Here is an 8,407-nt window from a genome sequence, read left to right as displayed (position 1 = left end):
AGAAGTCTATTACATTCGATTGTACCACAGTGTATCAGTCTCTGTGTACAATGTTCTCCTGGTTCTGCTCCTTTCACTCTGCATCAATTACTGGAGGTCATTCCAGTTAACATAGAATTCCTACACTTTATTATTCCTTTGAGCACAATAGTATTCCATCACCAACATATACCACAATTTGTTCAGCCATTCCCCAATTGAAGGGCATCCCTTAATTTTCCATTTTTTTTTGCCACCACAAAGAGAGCAGCTATGAATATTCTTGTACATGCCTTTTTCCTTATTGTCTCTTTGGGGTACAAACCCATCAGTGCTATGGCTGGATCAAAGGGCAAACAGTCTTTTAGCACCCTTTGGGCATAGTTCCAAATTGCCCTCCAAAATAATTGGATCAATTCACAACTCCACCAGCAATTAATGCCCCAACTTTGCCACATCCCCTCCAGCATTCATTACTTCCCTTTGCTGTCATGTTAGCCAATCTGCTAGGTGTGAGGTAATCCTTCAGAGTTGTTTTGATTTGCATCTCTCTGATTATAAGAGATTTAGAACACTTTTTCATGTGCTTAGTAATAGTTTTGATTTCTTTGACTGAAAATTGCCTATTCATGTCCCTTGCCCATTTATCAATTGGAGAATGGCTTGATTTTTTTGAACAGTTGATTTAGCTCTTTGAAAATTTGAGTAATTAGACCTTTGTCAGAGGTTTTTGTTATGAAAATTGTTTCCCAATTTGTTATTTCCCTTCTGATTTTGGTTGCATTGGTTTTGTTTGTACAAAAACTTTTAAATTTGATATAATCAAAATTATTCATTTTACATTTTGTGATTTTTTTCTAGTTCTTGCTTGGTCTGAAAATCTTTCCTTCCCTAGAGATATGAAATATATAATATTCTGTGTTCACCTAATTTACTTATAGTTTCCTTCTTTATATTCAAGTCATTCACTCATTCTGAGTTTATCTTGGTGTAGGGTGTGAGGTGTTGATCCAAGCCTAATCTCTCCCACACTGTCTTCCAATTTTCCCAGCAGTTTTTATCAAATAGTGGATTTTTGTTCCCAGAAGCTGGGATCTTTGGGTTTATCATAGACTGTCTTGCTGAGGTTACTTACCCCAAGTCTATTACACTGATACTCCTTTCTGTCTCTTAGCCATTACCAAATTGTTTTGATGACCACTGTTTTATTGTATAGTTTGAGATCTGGGACTGCAAGGCCACCTTCCTTCACATTTTTTTTTCATGATTTCCCTGAATATCCTTGATCTTTTGTTCTTCCAAATGAACTTTGTTATGTTTTTTTCTAATTCAGTGAAAAAATAAATTTGGTAGTTCAATGGGTATGGCACTAAATAAGTAAATTAATTTGGGTAGGATTGCCCTTTTTATTATGTTAGCTCATCCTACCCATGAACAATCGATGTTTTTCCAATTGTTTAGATCTAGTTTTAATTGCGTGGAGAGTGTTTTGTAGTTGTGTTCATATAGTTCCTGTGTTTGTCTTAGCATATAGAATCCTAAGTATTTTATATTGTCTAGGGCGATTTTAAATGGAATTTCTCTTTCTAATTCTTGCTGCTGTGATGTGCTGGAAATATATAGAAATGCTGGTGACTTATGTGGGTTTATTTTGTATCTTGCAACTTTGCTAAAGTTGTTGATTATTTCCACTAGTTTTTTGGTTGATTCTCTGGATTCTTTAAGTAGACCATCATATCATCTGCAAAGAGTGATAACTTGGTCTCCTCATTGGCTATTTCAATATCTTCAATTTCTTTTTCTTCTCTAATTGCTACTGCTAGTGTTTCTAGAACAATGTTAAATAGTAGAGGTGATAATGGGCATCCTTGTTTCACTCCTGATCTTATTGGGAAGGCTTCTAGTTCATTCCCATTGCAGATGATGTTTGCTGATGGTTTTAGATATATACTGTTTATTATTTTTAGGAAAGGCCCTTCTATTCCTATGCTTTCTAGTGTTTTCAATAGGGATGAGTGTTATATTTTGTCAAAGGCTTTTTCTGCATCTATTGAGATAATCATGTGATTTTTGTCAGTTTTCTTGTTAATATGGTCAATTATATGGATAGTTTTCTTAATATTGAACCATTCTTGTATTCCTGGTATAAATCCTACCTGGTCACAGTGAATAACCCTCGTGATCACTTGCTGTAGTCTTTTTGCTAGTATCCTATTTAAGATTTTTGCATCTATAATCATTAAGGAGATAGGTCTGTCATTTTCTTTCTCTGTTTTTAACCTGCCTGGCTTTGGAATCAGTACCATATTTGTGTTGTAAAATGAATTTGGTAGAACTCCTTCTTTGCTTATTATGTCAAATAGTTTGTATAATATTAGGATTAGTTGTTCTTTGAATGTTTGATAGAATTCATTTGTGAATCCATCCTGACCTGGGGATTTTTTCTTAGGGAGTACTTTGATGGCTTGTTCAATTTCCTTTTCTGATATGGGGCTGTTTAGGTAGTCTATTTCTTCCTATGTTAGTCTAGGCAATTTATATTTTTGTAAATATTCATCCATATCATCTAGATTGCCATATTTATTGCCATATAATTGGGCATAATTTATCTCCAGCTTCTGATGCTTACTGAGATAATTCCCCACTGAAGACTGTTGACTATCATCTTATTCTGATCTCTTTTCCTCTTCTCAGCAAACCTTCTGAAAAAAAGATATCTTTACTCAGTATTTCTACTGACTCCTCTATCAATCTCTTTTCCACCATATGTTTTGCAAAACATTCTCCTTCATTATTCATCTGCAACTACTCTCTCCCAAGTTACCAAATGAGTGTTTAATGGCCATATCTGACATAAGCTTCCATTTTCAATGTATATATCTGGTGTGAATAATTTTTTGTATGTTATCTTCTCATTTGAAAATTTGAACTCTAAGACCAAAGCCTGTGTTTTTGCTTCTCTTTGAATGCTCAACACTTAGTAAATTGCTGGGCATATATAGTAAGCAGTTACTACATTTTTGTTAACTGACTGACTTTCCTCAGTCCTCACTCTGCAGCATTTGACACTCTGACAATTTTCTCCTTTCTAGGTTTTTGTATGACTGCATCCTCCTGGTTCTCCTCCAACTTGCCTGACCTCACTTTCTTTGCTTTCTTTTCTGAATATATATACATATCCAGAAAATTTATGTCCTGCCTACTAGCTGTGGGTATAAGCAAAAAATTATATCCTAGACCCTCTCTCTTTTCACTCTACATTTTTTTTCTCACTTGGAGACTTTATGAGCTCCCATAAGGTCAATTATCATCTCTTTACAAATGATTCCCACATCTACATAACCAACCACCCTAGCCTCTCTCTTGGGCTTTAGTCCCATATTTAAACTACCTATTGAACATTTAAAGTTGGATATTCCTTAGGCATCTCAAATTTAGCTTGCCCAAAATACAATTCATCTCCCTTCTGCCTCCACCTGAAAAACAAACAAACAAACAAAAAACTCATAAATAACTATCCCTGCAGGTTCCAAGACCTACCTTTTCAGGCATTCATTGGCTTTGCAACTTTGATGTGATAGATGTCATTGGCACTCATGTGGAAAGAGAACCAGATTTGCAGTTCAGGGACCTAGAATAAAATCCTGCAGTTGCTATTTACTACCTATTTGACTTTGAATAAATCACTTAATTTCCCTGGGCTTCAATTTTCTCCTTTGTAAAAAGAGGGAATAGATGGATTCTGAAGTCCTCCTTCTAACTCTAAGACTTTATATCATTTTATAACAATAGCACTCGGCATTGATCCAGGGCTTGTCCCAGTGCCTGGCACATAATAGGTGCTTAATAAATGTTGACTGATCATTAATCAGGCCTTTCACTTGTCCAGAGCATTGCCATCTCTATGCTACGTAGCATTAAGTATTTTACTCCATGAAAGATTAATTATACTACCATGGTTCTGAAATTCTTTTTGTTTGTAGCAGAGCATTCTTCACTAGGAGGAATTAAAGCACATTGTACATCCAGGTTAACAACTGTCCAGAAGAAATAGGAAGATGTGTACATTTTCCCTCCAATAAGAAGTCATTTTTGTTCAGTTCTCTGGGAGTTTAGACATGTTTTGAAGTTAATCTATATCTTTTATGTGTGTGTGTGTGTGTGTGTGTTTTACAAATATACTTAACAGCATTACATTGCTTAGTAAGCAAAATACATAGGGTCTGGGTTTATGGTTTTTCCTCATTATAGGGAACTCCCATTTGAGGAAGCTTCCTCTACCAATGGAAACTTAGCCCTAGAGAACTATTGGAACCACTGAGAGGTTCAGTTATTTACTCAGTCACACAGTCAATATATGGCTAGACTTCAATCTAGGTATTCCTGACTATCAGATTGGCTCCATACCACTTTTCCTCAAGTTAAATATATGTTAAATTGTATATTATTCATATCTATTAAAATGTATATAAATATAAATTAAAGTTATTTGTAAAATGTGTGTTACACAGTACTTTGAAAACCTTAAAATACTATGCAAATATTAGATGCTATTATTTTTTTTCTATAATAATATTCAAAATTTTGTCATTCACCTAAGGAAATGTTGCATTTATCTGCAACACCCACTACTACTAGGTCAACCATATTTGGATAAGTATTTGACACTGGAAAAATATAGAAGAGGAAAAACAGCTTGTAGATTTAGTTGTCTATGTACTTTACTGACTCACTATACTACAAAGTCTTTTTAGGGTAAGGTGTAAAGAGTTAAAATTTAGGGGGGAAACTGATAGAGGTAGAAATTAGTTTCTCTCTGCAAGGAGTATTATATTTTTAGAGGTTTATTGAAGGTTAAGGATTAAAGAAAATACAGAATAAGAAAAACACGTGTCTAGGCCTCTGGCCTAGACAATCTCACCTACATTATGAAAAGAGCCATGTCTGCTTACAAGCGGAAATAGGAAAAAGAAGAGCGTCAAAAACCTTTCCAGTCAGGTTAAATACCCCATCTCGATCTCGGCCCAGGTGAGAATTCAGTGATATTACAAAGCATTCTGGGGAAGTGAAGCAAGGAATTCTGGGAGTTGAAGTCTTGGATTCAAGTCTCCATTTTTTACAAAGGGCCATGTTTTCATTCATCTTGGCATTCTCAGAAGCCTTACCTAACAATATGCTGTCATTGATGTTTATTTAACTGAATCAATAATTTTATTTGATCTTATTTTGAAAAGGTACATATAAGGGCAGCTGGGTGGCTTAATGGATAGAGAGAAAGGCTTAGAGATGGAAGGTCCTGGGTTCAAATGTGACCTCAGACACTTTTGTGCTGTGTGACTCTGGGCTAGTCACTTAACCCCAATTGCTTACTCTTTATGCTTTTCTGCCTTGGAACCAATATTTAATATTGATTTTAAGACAGAAGGTAAATTTTTATTTAAATAAAAATAAAAGGCACATATATCACCTGGGGGCTAAGAGGGACAATTCCTGTGTAAAGGCAGGAAGGTGAAATAAAATATCATGTACAACAAGTTGGTTAGTTAGTCTAAAATAGAAAATGTGAGGGAAGAGTAATGTGAGATGGGTTTTTCTGAAGCAGCTAGCAAGCACACTGGGTAGAATCAAGAAATACCTGAACTCAAATCTGTCCTCAGAAACTTACTAGGTATGTGATCTTTGGCAAGATATTTTACCTCTCTAAGCCTCAGTTTCCTTATCTGTAAAATGGAGGTAATAATAGTACCTGTCTCCCAGGGTGGTTTTGAGGATCAAAAGAGATAAAATTTGTAAAGCTCTTTGCAAACCTTAAAGCTTTATATAAATGCTAGCTACTGCTGTTATAAAGATATGTTGGCCAGGTTATGAAGGGCTTCCACTTCACATATGCTATTCTATCTGGTTTCACCTGCAGGGGAAAAGATACTCTTCCCAGGAAATAAGTTCATCACCTCTAAATTCACTGCCAGGCTGCTAATTCAAGCCTTTATTGACAACATCTCTGTCAGCCTTTGACTGGAAGACTAGAGGTCAGAGTATGAAACTCCTCCACATGACTTCCTTTATAGAGGGAGAAACATGGCTCTCAGCTCATTCCACTTTGTATTTGCTGTGTTGGCTGGTTTCAGTTCTATGGAAAAAGATGCTCCCATCCCAGCTTTCCCCTGGTATCCCATTGCCTTCCCCCTCTTCTTGCCTCTTTTTGTGTGTTGTCTCCCTTTGTAGAGGACTCAGCATTGGAGAAGGTATGAGTCTGAATCCTGCCTCAGAGACTACCTTGCACTGTGACTCTAGTCAAGTCACTTAAACTCCACGAATCTCAGTTGCCTCAAAGGGGAATATAAAATGGGAAAAATCATAATGCATATAAACAGGATTATTATGAGATTCAAATAAGATAATGTAAAGTGCTCTGCTGACTTAGATCTGGGAAGACTTACATGACCTGATGTAAAGAGAAGTGAGCAGAAGAAGGAGAACACTGTACACCGAACAAAGCAATATTGTATGATGATCGACTGAATGACTTAGCTATTTTCAGCAATTAAATTCTCCAAACCAATTCTGAAGGACTTACAAAAAATGTTATCTTACTTAAGAAAAAGAAATGATGGAATCTAAATACAGATTGAAGCATACAGTTTTTTACTTCATTTTCTTTGTTTTTTTTAATGTATTTGATATGTCTTCTTCCACAACATGACCGATATGGAAATATGTTTTGCATTATATCATATGTATAAAATATATCAAATTGTTTATTGTCTCGGGGAAAGGGAGAGGGAAGAGAGGATATGGAACTCAACATTTTAGAAAATGAAAATTGTTTTTACATGTAATTTGGAAAATGTAATTTTGAGAGATGAAAAATAAAAATTAATTCTATATAAACTCTTTGAATTATCAAAAAAATAAAGTAAAGCGTGGACTGGCCAATGTCTGTTGATGAGTGTTAGTGAGTACACCAGGCTGAGAATCCTTCTATATAAATAAACAAAAGGACAATAGGCCCTGTCAAAATGTCACATGAGGCTGAACCAGTCTAGAAGAGTTTGCATAGAAATCCCCCAATGCAGCCAGTCCCAGCACCCATGCAGAAAATTCTAGCTGACAGGGAGGCCCCTCACCAATACTGTCTGACAGGGCTGAATCGTGATCAGGCATAACGGAGACTCTTTGAAAAGAGATGATGGAGCAGAATGATGCATTCTTTAAACTCAGGACAGCTGTCTCTCTACCCTGCAATCTGTCCCATGCTATATGGAATATATAAGTCTACATCAAACCCAGCACCGCAAATTGGGATTAAAAATTAAAAGAAAAAAAGAAATCCATTTGGCTTATAGAACCCTTTAACTAAACTTTTAGTAATATGGAAATATGTAAACAGAATATTTTAAGCTTTTGAGATATATATATATCTCCTATGAATCCATATGCCCATTCAGTCAGGTTACAAGGATATAGGACTGACATTCAGCATCTACATCAGTGATCTGACATAGGCCTGGAATATATATATACTATCCACAACACAGACATTCACATTTTGAAAATTCATTTGAGACATTAAAAAGCAATTGGAGTTGGTCTGAAAAATTTCACCTATTTGACATCAGCATAATCTACCTGAGCCAGGGTTTCTTTGGCTAGAAAAGGGGATGATACATACTTCACAGGGTTGTTATAAGAGTCAAAAGTTATCCTTTAAGAGAAAGGGCTATACAAACTATAAAGATCTATTCAAATAAGAAACACACAAGTAGGAAAATTAGCAAATTTCTTCTTATATAACCAGTGACTCTATATTTCTTCCTGAACTAGAATATGATATCCCACTATATGAAGTGTATTAAGATTTCAAGAAAAAGGCAATGTCACATAGTGGAGAGAGTACTCACTTTGGAGTCTGGAAGACTTAAGTTCAAGTCCCACCTTTAACAAGAACTAGCTAAAGGGATAGTCATAGTAGTCATGTAGAAATATTGGAGGATTTGAACTTGGAACAACCATGTACACATCCCAGTGTTGGTTCCTTATGACCATTATGATATTTAGTAAATCACTTATTTCTCTGGGGCTCAGCTTCCTCATCTGTAAAATGAGAGAATTGGGCAGGATGGTCTCTAAGATCCTTTCTTATCCTTAATCTATAATCTTGGTGTTGGCTGTTGTTCTTTGTACTCAAAGAAGATCAAAATGACATCACTGTGCTGGGGTCAATGTACAATGTGTCCAATGGTGGCTGATCAGACTAATATGAACAATATAAACGCCACAAGTCAGGTACAAATAACCCATATGAACATATAGAATGGAAATTTATGTGTATGACTTTGGGTGAGTTATCTAAATTGGAAGATGTGCCCCCAAGAGACTGTATGTTATAGAATTATTGCTCTACACTGGTGGGAAGTTACTTTAGAGT

The sequence above is a fragment of the Monodelphis domestica genome, chromosome 2, assembly GCF_027887165.1.
Source record: "Monodelphis domestica isolate mMonDom1 chromosome 2, mMonDom1.pri, whole genome shotgun sequence".
Classification (NCBI taxonomy): domain Eukaryota; kingdom Metazoa; phylum Chordata; class Mammalia; order Didelphimorphia; family Didelphidae; genus Monodelphis; species Monodelphis domestica.
Note: the sequence above shows the minus strand (reverse complement) of the source record.